This window comes from Mesocricetus auratus, unplaced genomic scaffold (genome assembly GCF_017639785.1).
Source record: "Mesocricetus auratus isolate SY011 unplaced genomic scaffold, BCM_Maur_2.0 Super-Scaffold_100013, whole genome shotgun sequence".
Taxonomy (NCBI): Eukaryota; Metazoa; Chordata; class Mammalia; order Rodentia; family Cricetidae; genus Mesocricetus; species Mesocricetus auratus.
The window spans coordinates 64,683,956-64,699,541 of record NW_024429196.1 but is presented as its reverse complement, the minus strand read 5'-3'; the positions used below and the strand labels follow the sequence as shown (position 1 = coordinate 64,699,541).

Below are 15,586 nucleotides of genomic sequence, written 5' to 3'. Positions count from 1 at the left end.
CAGCGCGGCACTGCCACCTTGTGGCCGGTGGCAGCATCGCTGACGACCGCTCGCAGCACCCAGCGCAGGACTCGAGCCTGGGGCCAGGCAGCTGCTCACGTCCGCAGAAACGCGCCGGGCTTGCAGGAGCAGGGGCGGGGCGTACCGGCGCCGGTCACGTGGGTTAGCAACAGGCAGCAGCCAATAGCGACGCGAGACAGGCGGCGCGTGCGCTCGGAGGCACGGGGAAAAGGCGTGGAGGGCCTGCCTCTGCCCGGTAAGCTGGCTGGGGCTGCGCCTGGGGATTTGTGGTTGATCTTCAGACCTGGCTGTGGAGCTGGCAGGCCAGATCTTCAAACTAGGATGTCTCCTTGCACAGCAGAGAGTCCCCCAGGGGACAGTGAGCGAGTGAGAGGCAGGCAGAAGGGACATCACCGTCGTCCCCCTGCATCAGCCACTTGTTGCTTTGCAACAAGAGACTGTCACTTAGATTATTTTACAGGATTTAAACAGAATAAGGGTGATCCTGGCTGTCGGTGGTTCAGTCCCTTTGCACTTCTTGTAGCAAATGGGTGTTGAGCCTTCACAAAGCCTAAGGACTAGTTAGAGAAGAACAAAGAGAAAGCCAGGAATTAGGTCACAGTGAAAAAAGTCAACTTAATTGGTTTTAATTCTCTCCATTGGAAAAGCCACATCCAAAAGTACAAATAATGAATTTTATGGTAATCCTGCCATATTGACATAAACCAGCCCACCCTTGAACGCTGCACTAACCGACCACACTGCAAAATGTCAGTCAGGGGTGGGGACCAGAACGGTCTCTGACAAGCCCAGTCTGCCAGGGGTTCACAGGGTTCTCCCATCTGAGCCCATTCTTGAGAATGGCATCTCTCCCCCTCTACCTCCTGGCCAGGGTTCCATTTGCTTTTTCATCCTCTGAAACAAATCCAGGATGGCCCAGATGGCATCTACCCCATTCCTCTCCTCCAGGGCACTTTGAGTGACATAGTAAGATGTGGTAATGGCCCGGCCTCCAGGATCTAGCCACCTTTAACGTTCCCTTGTGTTCTGTTCTTTGATAGCCAGCTCAGATTGCTAACCACCCAACTGTGGGTAATTCCTAGTCCCTGATGTTTATCTTTTTCTCTTTAAGGTCATTCAGGGTCAGATGACCTCAGAGGGTGATGGAAATGTTGAGAACAGAGAGCGGTTTGCTGGGGTCTACCAAGACAGCTTCCCTGAGACTAGCTGTGCCCTACCATCTGTAGACCTCACTCTTTCTAAAAGTTTCGTTTGAGTCAGAGACAGCGTCCTCAGAACACCGGATTTAAAAATAAAAACACAGGCTGCCAAGCTTGTGCCTTCGGGAGAAGGGAGGTTAGACACTAGAAGGACAAGAAGGGAAAACAGGAACAAGGAAAAGGACACCCAGCCTCCAGACTCTCCTGGGCCTCACACGAAAGGTGCCGCTTGACTCGTGCAGCAGGGAGCAAGTGGAGTCAGACAGCTAATCTGACTCTGGGCAAATGGTTTCTCTTTCTTTATGAGGGCCTTGACACCTGAATTTATCAATCACTTTGTATAACAGGCCCTATAGACTCACTAAATCCTGCCTAGTAATTATGTTTTTGCAAATTTGATTTTTTTAATTTGTTGCTGCTGTTTTTAAGTATGATACTCCCAAGTTCCTGGCTGGGATGTACATTTCGTTTGAGACTATGAATATGTATTGAGTTCTAAGTAGCAACTCCCACATAGGTACTAGAGGATAGCATGGCAGCAAGAAACTGGCAAACTGAGGCAGATTCCTGAAGGCAAAAGAGCAGGGATCACCCTGCTCCCTAGTCAAGCGCCAAGCTGCCTCCCCAGACTGGTCTGGTTTCCCCAGCTCCTGCCTCTGGTCTTCTAGGGGTTCCTTTGATCAGAGACCAACACGACGACAACGCCCCTGTGTTTAATAGTTTTAAACACTGGGGTCTGATCTGAAGAGTCCTGGGCTGGGAGTAACAAAGGAAACAAACTGTGCCTGACTCCAGCCCTGGCTCTGGCCTCTGGCAGAAATCCCCAGCCCTCAGCACATTCTGACAGCCCGAGCTTCCCTTTCTTCAGCTCCAGCATAGGATGGAGCCTCTTGCTTGGCAGCTGCACCAGGGATGGGACCCAAGGTTCCAGTGTTCTCATCTACAAATTGAGGAATGTGAACTAGATTTATAGTTTGGTGAGTTGGTTTTTTTGTTTGTTTTGTTTTGTTTTTCCTGTAGATGAGTCCAAAGAGAAAAAAAAAAAGGTCATGTAAAATCACAGCACTCGAAGCAGGCAGATTTACTTTACGTACCGGAAGGCAGAGGACTCTGAGTCCTCCCATGCCCACTCCTAACTGTTAAAAGGCCCCTGACGAATCTGTGTGGAACCCCTGGGTTCCTGTGAACACAATTTGAAATTCCTTGTGCTGGAGGACACACACAGGGAGGTCCCATCTCGAAAACGCTAGAGGCCAAGATCTCCGAGCTCTGGGTGTTTTTGTGATAAGCAGGAACCCCAATTTCTTTCTTCAAGTATTGCTAGGTGACAGGAAACAATCTCACCAGCTCTATGAAAGCCAAGAAGGATTTCCCTACTTCCTGCCCAAGTGCAAAGCCCATGGCTGTGCCTGAGAATAAAATTAGATTTTGGTGGAACATCACATGCTATCATGAGAAAAACACCACACTGGGAATGCCTTTAACTGGTCTGGTAACTTTGATCACGTTATTAATGTGCTCATATCTAGGAAATAAGGAGGCTGAGTAACTAATCCTGGGGGGGGGCAACGATTCAAGTCCCTAATGAGTTTCTTTTTCTTCTCTGCCTCAAGGATGGGCTTTGATTACCCTCTGTAATGTGTGTATACTCACCCTGTTTGGAATAGGGGGAATGAGCAAAGAGACAAATTGGGTTGTAAATGACACACCAGAGCATCGAACTATAAACAGAAACTGAGCCAGTGTTGTGTTTGCACAGGTGGTTTGAGTTCACTGTAGGCCTTGACCTCAACTCAGTGGGCAGGACCCCCATCTCCAGTTCTTAGGGATATTCAATGTGTGTGAGTGGGGGGGGGGGCGTTTGTAAGGGCAAAAGAAATCCAAGAATACTCCAGAGTTTGGAGAAATTTTAAAAGAAACCGCCTGGGCTAAGGGCCTACGGTTAGGCCGCTGAGCCACACACACCCGCTGTGTGATAGTCATTGTCTCCAAACACAAGTTCTACAGAAAAGTGACTTTAGGACCAGACTCAAGAACAGCAACTCTGCTTGTGGTAATGACTTGGTTAGTAGTTAACTTTATGGGTCACTGGGTGTCTGGAGACAGACTATAAAGAAAAGAAAGGGTGACCCTAGAGCTTTGTGTTGGAAATGACTGTGACCAGTTGCTTCTGGAATGGGGCTGGACTGACTGCAGGAAACTTTGTAGGCATGACACCTGTTTGTTCAAGTTGGAAATGGAAGTAAACTTCGGACCCAGTCACTGTGTCTAAGAGGGGAAGCAGAAGAGATTCTATCCCAAACCGGAAGCAGTGTGGCCTCCAGTGATGTCCAGGATCTGCCTTTCCTGATGTCCCAGTGAGAGGGGCTCAGCTCGTGCCTGTTGTTTAATCTCCTCATTTTGAAATTAGAAAGCACTTAAAATAAAAATGAAGGACTTGGCTGTTGAGAATCTGCTATCTTGAACTGTTTCCATTTGGGGAGAAACAATGCATTCATTATACACAGTGTTAACTTCTATTCAGTCATCATTTCTAACTTTGGCATCCATCGGTTTTCCAATGATTATTTATTAAGCACATCACGTAGTTTGCTGTTAACCGAGCATACTCCCCAAAGTTGTGAATACTGAATATGCAATAAGATTCTGCCAGAAGTGCTTCAGAAAATAGACATTTTTTCCTGCTTAATTTTCAAAATTGGTAAATTGCATGCCTTCTTCTAACTAGGACATAGAGGCAAGTGTGGCAGCACCTCCCTGTAACCCTGCAACTTGGGAGGCTGATGCAGGAGAATCCCAAGTTTGATGCCAACTCTAGCTATATAGCAAGCCCCTCTGTCAAAAACCAATACTAGGAAAAATAGAATAAAACATGACAGAGAAAGTGTTGTGCTAAGCTTGGGGAGAGCTAACAGTACCTGGAGTACTGTTATCAACAGCTCCGTGGCAATGAAAACAAACGTTCCATCTCTCAGGCTCTGATAAACTAAATAGGTTGAACTAGGTGAGATTTCTGCCCACAAACACAAGCTGTAATACTGAGCCATCATCATCCGCTAGTTCTCACAACAATTCTGCCTTGTCTGCAGTACTGTTTCCCGATTTCCACGTGAGGGAACTGGGTCCAAGGTCATCCAGTGATGAAGGGGCAAGTCTAACTTTGAACTGATTCCTCCCCACATTCCAAGTTGCATGACGCAGTTCCACAATACTGAACTGCCTGGAAGAGAAAGCCTAATTCCCTTTTCCCCTACTTATTTAGGGGTGTCCTTGTCTGAAATGTTTGAGACCAGATATATTTTCTACTTCAGATTCTGGAATAGTTGCATATTTATAGCAAGATAGCTCGGGGATGGGACCCAAGATTAAACATTTGTTTCACATGTACCTTTATGCATATCCTGAAGATAATGTATACAACATTTTTAATGCACCTGTGTTTTACCTGTAACTCATCACTTGAGGTTAGGTGTGGAGCTTACTACATGTGGTGTCATGTTAATGCTCAAAAAGACTGAATTTTGCACTTCTGGACACATTAGTTACTTTTCTGTTGCTATGGTAAAGCATCATGACCAAGGCAACTTATGGAAGAAAAAGCTTATGTGGGGTTATGGTTCCAGAGGGACAAGAGCTCATCACAGCAGAGACAGCATGGCAACAGGGGGCAGGTATGGTGACTGCAGCAGCCAGACAGAGCAAACTACAAAGAGGCAAGGCTTTTTATTGTCAAAACCAGCTAGCAGTGATAGATTTCCTCCAGCCAGGCCACACATCCTAAACTTCACAAAACAGCACCAACAGCTGGGGGACCAAGTGTTCAAATGCTTGAGACTATGACGGACAAGTATTACTCAGACCACTACACTGAGTTCCATTGCCACCTGGATATCCTTGGAGTTACCAACAGACACCACAATACCTTGACCAGTGCTCGCTAAGTTTCCAGGACCCTCCCAAAAGAGACTGAGGAAACAAGAAGTAGAGGCATCTATTAGACAGAAGGAAGGTAGCTCCGAGAGATGATGTGCTGTCACCTACCACAGATGAACTGGACACTAGATGCTTAGTGACTGTGACCAGTTTTTGAAATCCGTAAGGGAATCAGCACCCAAGAAAAATGGTTAGGAGTGGCAAGAGGTTCAGTGATGTCTGGACAAGACCTCCCTGTTGTCACTTCATCTCACAGAGCTCCTCCACCATGCCTGGCTTCAGCTGTTCAATCAAGACAATGGCATGTGTGATGCAAAAAACAAAAAACAAAACAAAACAACAGCAACAACAACAACAAAACTGTACTTGAACCCTGCCCAGAAAATCGTGGTGGCCCAAACAAACTCAGGATAGTCTGATACTGTTTCTGGCTTCCCTAGACCTGAAGTCATTGCTCCTCTATGGACACTGCAAAGCGCCCAAACCCCTCTGCATCAAAGAGAAACCTATTTAAGAACTTCATGCAGAGTGACTAATGACTCAGAGTCTCGGGGATGAGACTACCCCATTGGTACAAGAAGGATCTAAAAGTGTTACCTCTACATCCACAGACCTTCATGGATATTCTGGTTTTCCATTTATCTAAAACAGAATAGTAATTTGTCTTAAGAGTAACAAGGATTGCTCAAGGATAGACTGCACAATCTCCTCCGTGTCTTGGGGAACATACCAAGGGTTCACCATAGGATGGCTTGAGTTAGGTCAGGTATCCAAGGAACAGAAATAAGGAACACAAGTGTAGTTGTTTTTTGTTTTGTTTTTATAGATTAAAAAAATCTAAAAATTTTACTGGTTAACCTATAGTTAATGGACTAAATAGGAAATAATGAGTTGAGGAGTGTCAACCTTAAGAAATTTCACATTTTGTCATGACAATACTGGAGCTGTCAGAAACAATAAAAAGAAAATCTTTTGCATGATCAAGAAAGAGGAAGCAATTATGCATATTCTCAAGAACAAGGGCAGAAGAGTTAATTTTCGTGATTTGTTTATATTAGATCATCTTGAGTCCGTATTGTAGATATAAATTATACTTCCTGCAATAAATTCAATTTTGCGTGTAAAGATATAGTTCCCTTCCGATCTATTTTTAGTTCTTGAAAACTGTCCCACATTCTGCTGACCACAAATCTATTCTGTGAACCTCTTTATCAGCTCCCTGGGGTGACAATTAGCATTTGGAGAAGCCCTCTTGAGGACTGAGTGACTACTCCAATGGGAAGAAGACTGGTTTAAACCTGAAAGCCCAAGAGCCGATTCTAGCTCTGCCATTAAGTAGATGCAAACCTACAGATTGCTTCCCTTCTCCAACTTTGTTGTAAGAGAGGGAGCAACTCTGGGTGGTACTGCTGCTTGTAACCTCAGTACCTAGAATGCAGAAGCAGGGGGGCAAGTCTCAGTGGCATACCAAGTTCAAGGCCAGCCTTGACCCTGTCTTAAAGGAGAGGGGGAAAGAGAAAGGAAGGCAGAAGAATCAGGTGATACCTTTTTAAGATTCCATCGTGGGCAATTCTCATGAACAAAAGCAGAATCTTGGCCATATGGTGACATCAGGTCTTGTAAGGAGTCAGGCATTATGCTGGCCTGCCTCTGTCACCTGGCAGAATGCACTCAGGCAGTACCCTGGTCAGGGCAGGGTGCAAGGACCCCTTTAAAAGAAAGACCTCCACCCACTTCTGCTCTTTCTGCTCTCTCTTTCCCTCTCTTCATTCTGCTCTCTCTTTCATCTCTCTCTTTCCCTCTCTTCATTCTGCTCTCTCTTTCCCACTGTCTTTCCTGCTGTTCCCCTGGGGGCAGACAGGACTTTCCCTCTTCTCTTCTGTCCTCTCTGTCTCTTTTCCTCTTTTCTCTTTCCTTCCCCCTTCCTCCTCTTTCTAATAAAACTTCTCACTTAAACTCTGTCTGCCTGGTGTGTTTGTCCCTCTGCCTCGGTCACCCTTGTCTGCCATGGAATCCGCCAAGGTCCCCATGAGCTTATTCCTAATACTTGGTGCTGTGACTCTGTCAACAGGAAGTAGTCTTGAGAACACGGCATCCTCATCCCCGCCTTGCACTGACCTGTCCATGGGTTCTGACAGGATACGCCCTCAGCTGAAGCCACTAAGAGCACCACCTGTGCATATGCACTATGTTCCTTTTAAAAGGGCCCTGCCCACCTCCCATCCCTCTCTCTCTGTTCCTCTCTCTCTCTCCTACTCTTTCCTCTCTTCTGCTGCTTCTGTCTCCGTAGGCCAGTCTCCCCCCTTTCCCCTTTTTATGATCCCTGCCCCTAATTAAAAACAAAACCCTCTGCTTGAACCCTGTATCATGGCATCTTTCTCTCATGCATTACTTTTCTTAAACTACAACAGGTCTACTCAGACAATTGCCAAGGACTGAGGACTGGAAACTGAGTCAGGGTCCCTGAAATCAAACACGGGAGAAAGAACCGGAGGCAAAGACTGCCATCTAATTCCTAGGAAATCACCGCGGATTCCAGGGAAAAGGAGACATTCCTGGGTATATGCTAGAGCACAGAAGAGTAGGACAGTGGATTCCTGGCATGACATTGGCAGAATGATTCATCATCCCTTGATTCAGCCAAATAGATTTTCATCATTTTATTTACTCATGTGTGTGTTAGTCTGTGTGTATATGAATATATTTGTGTGTATATGTGTCTATCTACTGGGTTCTATGCCTCTGTCTGTCAGAAATAGTGGGGACACAAGGACTTATAAGGAGATGATTAAAACTCAGAAATGTTCTAGGATGAGGAGTGACTTTCATATTTATTTATTTGTTGTTGTGAGTATGTGTATGATGTATATATGGATATATATATGTGGGCATATATACCATAGAATGTACATAGAGACCAAAGAACAATTTTGTGGAGTCATTTTTGTCCTTCCACCTTCATGTGAGAGTTCTGGGGTTCGAACTCAGGTCATTAGGCTTTCACTGTTGAGTAATCTTCCCTAGCCCCTCACATATTTTGAAATGCTTAAAACTTACAAACTGAATGTTGTTTCTGCTCCCTGCACACCTAGCAACTGATGGCCAACAATTCAATGCTATTTCAAGGAAGGAAGCTTCATCAGAGTTGCACAGGGATCCTCATGGTCCCAATTATGTTTTCTGTTGCTGTGCTAAAGACTATGACCAAAAGTAACTTAGGAGGGAAAGGAATAATTTCATGTTGTACATTATAGTCCATCATAAAAGGAAGTCAAGGCAGGAACTCACAGTAGGAACTTGGAGGCAGGAACTGAGCAGAGTCCATGGAGGAGTGCTGCTTACTGGCTTGTTCCTGATGGTTTGCTCAGCCCACTTTCTTATATGTCTCAAAACCACTTGTCCAAAGCGTAGCAATACTCAATTCAGGTTCCCTCTTCCCAAGAGACCTTAATTTTTTCTGAGCTGATAACAACAAACAAAGAAAACAACAACAACAACAACAAAACCAGCACAACCAACCCCTTGTCAGTTTGGCACATAAATGCATCACTAGTAAATCATAAACTTTTCTTTCTTGCTTATCCCCAAGATCTCATGTTACTGTCACAATATAAGCATAATAGAACTTTAGATATTCCACGGTCTTTTTAAAAAACTCAAACATTTTAAAAGTTCAATCTCTAAAAATGACCAATATCTCTTTAAAAGTTCAAAGTGTTTCAACTGTGGGTTCCTAAAAGGTAAGAAATAAGTTAAATACTTCTTATTCTAAGAGGAAAGTATCAGAGCACAGTCACAATCAAATCTAAGTAAAACCCTAGTTCAGAAGTATAAGCAGTTCAGTGTCTGATGTCTGGGACTCACTCATCATTTTCTAGGCTCAAAAGGCCTTGGGCAGCTCCACTGCTCAGTCTCTGCCATCTGCAAGACACACAACTTACTTGTTAGTCTCAGGTCAGCTCCATGCCACCTGCTGCTGTCCTTGGTGGTAATCCCAGGGTCCTGGTATGTCCAATATACTGGGGTCTTCACTGTAACTGAGGCTGTACCTTCATAAATAGCCTTCCCTAGGTTCTCTTTGGGGACCCTGATAGTGCCACATGGTTCCAAGCCATACCCTCTCTCCATGACCCCTTAATCCTGGGATTTACATTGCAATAACCATAATTGCCATGGGTCTTTCTTGGCCCTTATTTCCTAGTCCCAGGAAATTTACTGGCTTTACCCTTCTGTGTTATAGTTTAAATGAAAATTGTCCCCCACATGAGCAGGTATTTGAACAACTGATCCCACACCTGAAGACATTGTTTGGAAATTTGTAAAACCTTTGAGAGAAGAGACAGAGTTAGAAGAAGCAGATCTCTGAGGGTGTAGGGGGCCTGAGATGTATTGCCCAGTCCCACTTCCTACCCCATCTCTGCGTCCTAGTTCATTGAGATGTGAGCAAGCAGCTTCACACCCCTGCTGCCACAATCTCTAGGCACCTCAGCACCACAGTGGAACATATCCTCAAACTCGAAATTAAGTAACAATTTCCTCCTTTAAGTTGTTTTTGGTTGGGTATTTGGTAACAGTCACAAGAAAAGTAACTAATACACTTCTCTTTTCTCTTTACTGAGGTCTCCTCCCTTGAAATGTCTGTGAACCAATCCCTTTATTCTTCCTCTTCTGTTCATGTCTGTCCCACACCAGGTAAGCATTCCCAATGTTCTCTCCCCAAGAGGAATTATTAGTAAATCTTTTAAGAAACAGACAATTCTCTAATCCTATTCTATGTAATATGATAAATAAATGACCCAGAGACAGATATTGGGGTTCAGACTTCAAGCTGAAGATCAGAAAAGCAAAGCAGCTGGGCACTAGCCCTCACTCTACCTCAGACTGAAATGCAATCCTGGCTCCACCAAACCTCAGACTGAATTCTCAGCGTGGCTGGAGAATCCTGAGACTTCAATGTCTTCCTATCCTCCAAGTGTTTGGAGAATGAATTCCTCCTATACTCAATGTGTCTGGAGAATGAATTCCTGATACTGAGACTTTCTCCTGTCTTATATATCTCCCTAATACTGGCATTAAAGGCATGTGATCCCAGGTGCTGAGATCATCTTTGTGTGTGCTGTTTCTCTTTAGGACTGGATCAATCTGTGTAGATCTGGGTGGCCTTGGACTCACAGAGATCCATCTAGAATTAAAGGTGTGTACCTGGCTTCTATGACTTGTGGCTGACTTTGCTTTCTGAATCCTCAGGCAAGCTTTAATAAATCATAAATAATATGTCATCACAATTCCACTATCTATAAATGTATTTATGCATCAATTTTTAAATCTATACTAAAGAGAAAGTTTTAAATAGCCAGAAAGCCCTGATCATTCCTTAAATTCTTCTCTCAGTTTTCCCCCATCCCCAGCCAAGATCACAGTGCCCTCTTCCTGTGAGAACTTATCTCTTGGAATCTAACAAGTCCCAAGTCGCTATGTGTTTGCCATCTCCACCCTGATGTTTCCATGCTTAATTCCATCCAATTTCTGTGGAAAGACAGCATGACTTTTAAATAGGCCAAGTCTATGGAAGAAGACTAGAAAGCAGCTCCCCTCCTCTGATGCCAAGGAGCAGAGACATTGTGGTCTCTTCAGACTACCACGAGAAGAGCTGGCTGGGCAGCAACATATTGTCTTTCTCAGACATTCCTATTAGGGAAAACAAGACCTGAGTTAATGTGAGGGGGAATAATCAGTAGAGCTTAGACCCAGAATGTTTCAAACTAAAATTTTACATGTGCATATCTTGGTATCATTGAGCATCTACTTGGTACCAGAAGCCACCATAGAAACCAAGCATGTAGTGTAAAATAAAGACACCTGTAGTCCCTCCTTTGGTGAAGACTATGCTCCAGTTGGTAAAGACGGCTTATGAATGCATAGCAGGCTGAAGAAAACCAGAGCTATCCAAGATGAGCAGAGGCATACCTCTTAGATTAGCACTCAGAAAAACCCTTTGTTGCATGAACCCAGACATGCGACCTGTCACTCTACAGAGGATGACTGAAAAGGATGTTTTACTGTGTTAAAGAATGTCACCTAATGTGAGACCAGAAGGACTGGTAAGAGCCAAGGGAATTAAAGGGAAAATTCACGCTATAATTACAGCCACAATTTGAATCCACCAAAGAACACCGACTACTAAAGAAAAAATATATTTAGAAATGTCAATTTTCTGCAGCCACCGGGCATTCCTGAGTTACCTTAACAAAAGTGACACATTACAAAATAAAGCCTAGTAAGTATGGGACCACATGCCTTTCTAATGCCTGCGTTCGGGAGCCAGGGGCAAGTGGATCTCTTTAAGATCAAGGCCAAAATAAAAACTAAAACCCAAGCTATTTACAGGTGGAAAGAAAATGGGTCTGTGTCATTGAGTCACTTTTTCCTGGTGGGTTCTGAATATCCAAGGCGCATTCATATTCTCTAAAAAAATACAGAATGAACAACAGCAGCAACAAAAAGGAATCATATTGTGATGGGAAAAGTACATGAGCATTTTCTTCCCTGAGAAATTGTTGATTTCCCAGGGCAGAATGACAAGTTCGCTCGTGCTCTGAAGTGTCCATCCATCCTCCAGGGACAGAAGGGCCAGGGAGATGACACGGAGACCTGATCTCATTACATGTTCTCCTTCACTATGCTCCTTCCCACACCAGCTTCTTACCCCACCACTTCATGCAATGAGTCTCTTTCACAGTTGTCCAAGACTTGTGTTTTTCCTGAGATGAGACGGAGCAACCTTTGCTAAATTCGTTTTTTTTTTTTCTATTTTTTTTCAAGAAAGGGTTTCTCTGTATAACCCTGGCTGTCCTGGAATTTACTCTGTAGACCAAGCTGGCCTTGAACTCACAGAGGTCTATCTGCCTCTGCATCCCAAGTACTGGGATTAAAGGCATGTGCTACCATCACCTGACATTGAAATCATTTCTTATCTACCTCTAAGCTACCTGTAGTACCCACTACATATCCACTAGACACCAGGGAGTTTGTCTAATGGGACCATATTGAAACTATTTTTAGCAAACTATTTTTGATAATGATTATTTTTTAAAAGGAAAAGAAATAAGACTTTTAAATGTCCACTGTTTAACTTTTTCTGTGTTTGCATGTCTCTGTAGGAATTCAGCCATACTGACAATTCCACCCTGTTTTATGGTGAACAAAGACATCTCCTGAACATTAATGAGCTACATCTCACCCACTGAGAAGACAGAAGTTGAAATTGTTATTGCCTTTGTCCATGAACTACATGTCTCTTGCACTTAGGGATTGGCATGGGATCAAGACACTTTCTAGTCTAGGATATCCCACCCTCATTCCTGTATCCCTCCACTCTTTCTTCTTTTAAACAATCCTATAGAGATGGAAGAGTCCTTGTGAAAGCAGTTTGCATCACTAGGTTACAATACTTGCCCGAGGTACTACATGACACTTAGAAAGATTCATGATATGGTGGGGTGACAGACACAGTTTTGGTTTTTTTTGTTTGGGGGGTTGTTTTGTTTGTTTATTTTTGAGGCAGGGTTTCTCTGTGTAACAGTCCTGACAGTCCTGGAACTCACTTTGTAGATCAGGCTGGCCTAGAACTCACAGAGATCCACTTGCCTCTGCTTCCAGAGTGCTAGGATTAAAGGCATACACCACCACCAACTGGCCACAGCACTTCTTGAACTACACTGTGGCTAGGTGGGAGTTTTGTGTTACATGGTGAAGCACACTATTAAATGCATATTTTTCCAGGGTTGTGTTCTTAACCCCGTAGCTTCAGATAGTGTAGTTCATGTACGAAATCTGAGAGAACAGACCATTTTAGCCCTGCCTTCCTTTCTTTCAAATTGGGCAAACTAAGACTCAGAAGTGCTAAGCACTGTACCCAAGATCACAGAGTAGGTTAGAGGAGGTGGAATTAGAAAATGGATTCAAGTCAAGCCAGCGCTAAATGCAGCGGCCACAATCCCTTCTAGGATCCTGCACTAAGGGTGCCTTTGAGGTCAGTCTTTGCAGGAACTGTGTGGAGGGAGAATCTCCACCAGTGTGCAACTGCTGCTGCTCAGTTTCAACTGGAAGCTTAAACCTTGTGTTCACTCTGGCTCCCTACCCACAGGGTCTGTGTATTGCATTGTTCTTAGACTCCTCCGTGCCCTACGTCCACTGGGCTTCAGTTTCCTAAAATTCAATAAGAACAAGTGAACTTTTCCCTTCACCTCTACTTTAAAAGCAAACGCCTACTTTCCTTAAATAGTCATTGAATAAGCAGTCGGTGTCCACTTCTGAGTAAGTGGTTGTGAGAGATAAAAAAAAATCAAAGAAATAAAACACAGCACAGTGCCTGAGAGTAGACTCTGGAATATGTATACCTGGATTTTTAAAAAAGATTTATCTTTTAATTATGTGCGTGTTTGTGTGTCTGTGTGGAGGTGTGTTCATGTAAGTGCTGTTGCCTGTAGAGACCAGAAGAGGATGTTGTTATAGGTGGTTATGAGCTGCCTGTGCTCTTAATTGCTGAGCTCTCTCTAGACCCCCCCCCATGTGTTTCTTTTATGTCTTACTGAACAGGACGTAATCCATTCTTCAGTTTTTTTCTGTGTGCAATCCTGTAAGAACACAAACTTTTTTTTTTTTTTTTGCTATGCCAGGCACTGTATAAAACACTTTACCTCTGGGCCTTTGGTTTGGTTTGGATTGGTTTTGATCTGATTGTGTTTAATCCAAAGCTGTGATTCAGGAGCAGGTCTTTGCAGCTCCAGAGGCCCGACTCCTAACCTCTAATGCAGAATCCTTCTCTAACCCAGCTGTGCATCCAGACAGGTCTCAGCAAAGCCCCAGAAATGTGCAGCCTTCCAGGAATCCAGAGAAGAAAGGGGGTCCTTGTCTTAACCCACCTCCAAGTTGCAGCAAATGCTGGGCCTTGATATAAACCAGGCAGAGACTCTCCTAAGAGAGAAGAACCCTATAAAGGGGTGTTTTAATCACGAATGTCATGTCTTATGATTGTGTCTGTTTGTATTTAGTGTGCCTGTTATCCTTGGCGCTTCCGCCCCGAGGACATCCAACTGAACAAAATTGCATACATCTTTATGGATCACCCTTTTTGCATCCATAAGTTATCTGCCCTTTTAAAATAATTTGCACTGAAACACCAAGTGTTTTTTCTAATGGGGATAGACAGCTAGTGTTTTTTGATGCAAATGACTTGGCATCAGCAATCTCCCCAGCCCAGAGCTAAATCTGTAGCCATAGCAGAGGGCTCAGGAGGCTCAGGGGGCTCAGGGGGCCATGCTTCCAGAAACAATTTAAGCACAGCAGTTGGGAGTGGCTTAAAGCCCTCCCTCCTCTGTGTTCAGGAACACTAAATGAGACATCAGAAAAGGGTGAGAAATAATGAGCAGAGATGCTTCAATGGTAGTTATTATAATATTCTCCACTCTTGTTTTTAAGAAACCTGCTTCCGTTTGGATGGGTCTTGTGTTTTATGCAGAGAATTAACTGATGAATAAAATCATGAGCATTGCAGGTCTTCTCTCTCTCTCTGTCTTTCTTTCTTCCTTCCTTCCTTCCTTCCTTTCTTTCTTTTCTTTTTTGAAAGGATTTCCAGGCCAGGGCAGCCTCCAACTTCTGTGTAGCCCAGGATGTCAGCGAACTCCTGAACTTATTGGTGTGTACCACCACATCCATTCTCGGGGGGGGGGGTTAATGATCGAATCCAGGGGCTAGATGTTTGCTAGGTAAGCAGTCTGTCTACTGAGCTACACACAGAGACCTTTAATAGTATATCTGAATTCTTTTGCGGAATCTTGTCTCAACTCAGTACCTTTTTTTCCACTACTCAGGCATGCTGTGCAGTGTAACTTACATATCAATACACCAAATCTCACCTTAGTATCGAAGTAGATTTGAATGCTTAAGGAGAGAAAGAAAATAGGCCTTGTACTGAGAAGGCAAATTTGAGCGTTTCCACTTCTTGGCTAAAACTGAATACATTTCTCAGTGTAGTCACTATAGTTTATTTTCTTGTCTTTTTCAAACATATAACTGACTTTGGAAGAAAAAATATATGGAAAAGAGAATGCCTCTAAGACAAATGAGCTGTTTGAGAAATGGGTTCTGCAGGCAAAAGAAGCAATTATGCGTGACCGCGCTTGTTGTTCAGATCATAATTAATAATTGCTGTTAGTGCTTAAGCAGTAATTGCCACGGTGTCACTTCCAGCCCCGCTCAGGCCAGAGCACCCAGCACAGTGGCTCCCTCCCTTTGAGCAGTGGCCAGCACAGCCCCCTAGGGTGGGAATGGAGACAGTTTACCCTGGGAACCCTACTGGGGATGTTAAATCGTTTGCAGACCGTTAAATGATCTGCACCCCAAGGGAGCCCTGAGCCCCAGAGCTGTGTTCT

At 44.1% G+C, this 15,586-nt stretch overlaps 1 long non-coding RNA gene across 2 annotated transcripts; it reads left to right on the top strand.

Annotated features, from left to right (window-relative positions):
• The first annotated feature begins 12 nt into the window (after positions 1-12).
• Positions 13-3,666, top strand: LOC110340188. Of its 2 annotated transcripts, XR_002381960.2 has the most exons (3): positions 13-256; positions 2,089-2,197; positions 3,429-3,666. It is a non-coding gene; the product is annotated as an uncharacterized LOC110340188 (long non-coding RNA). The 2 variants fall into 2 exon arrangements; XR_002381961.2 differs by lacking the exon at positions 2,089-2,197.
• Positions 3,667-15,586: the final 11,920 nt, after the last annotated feature.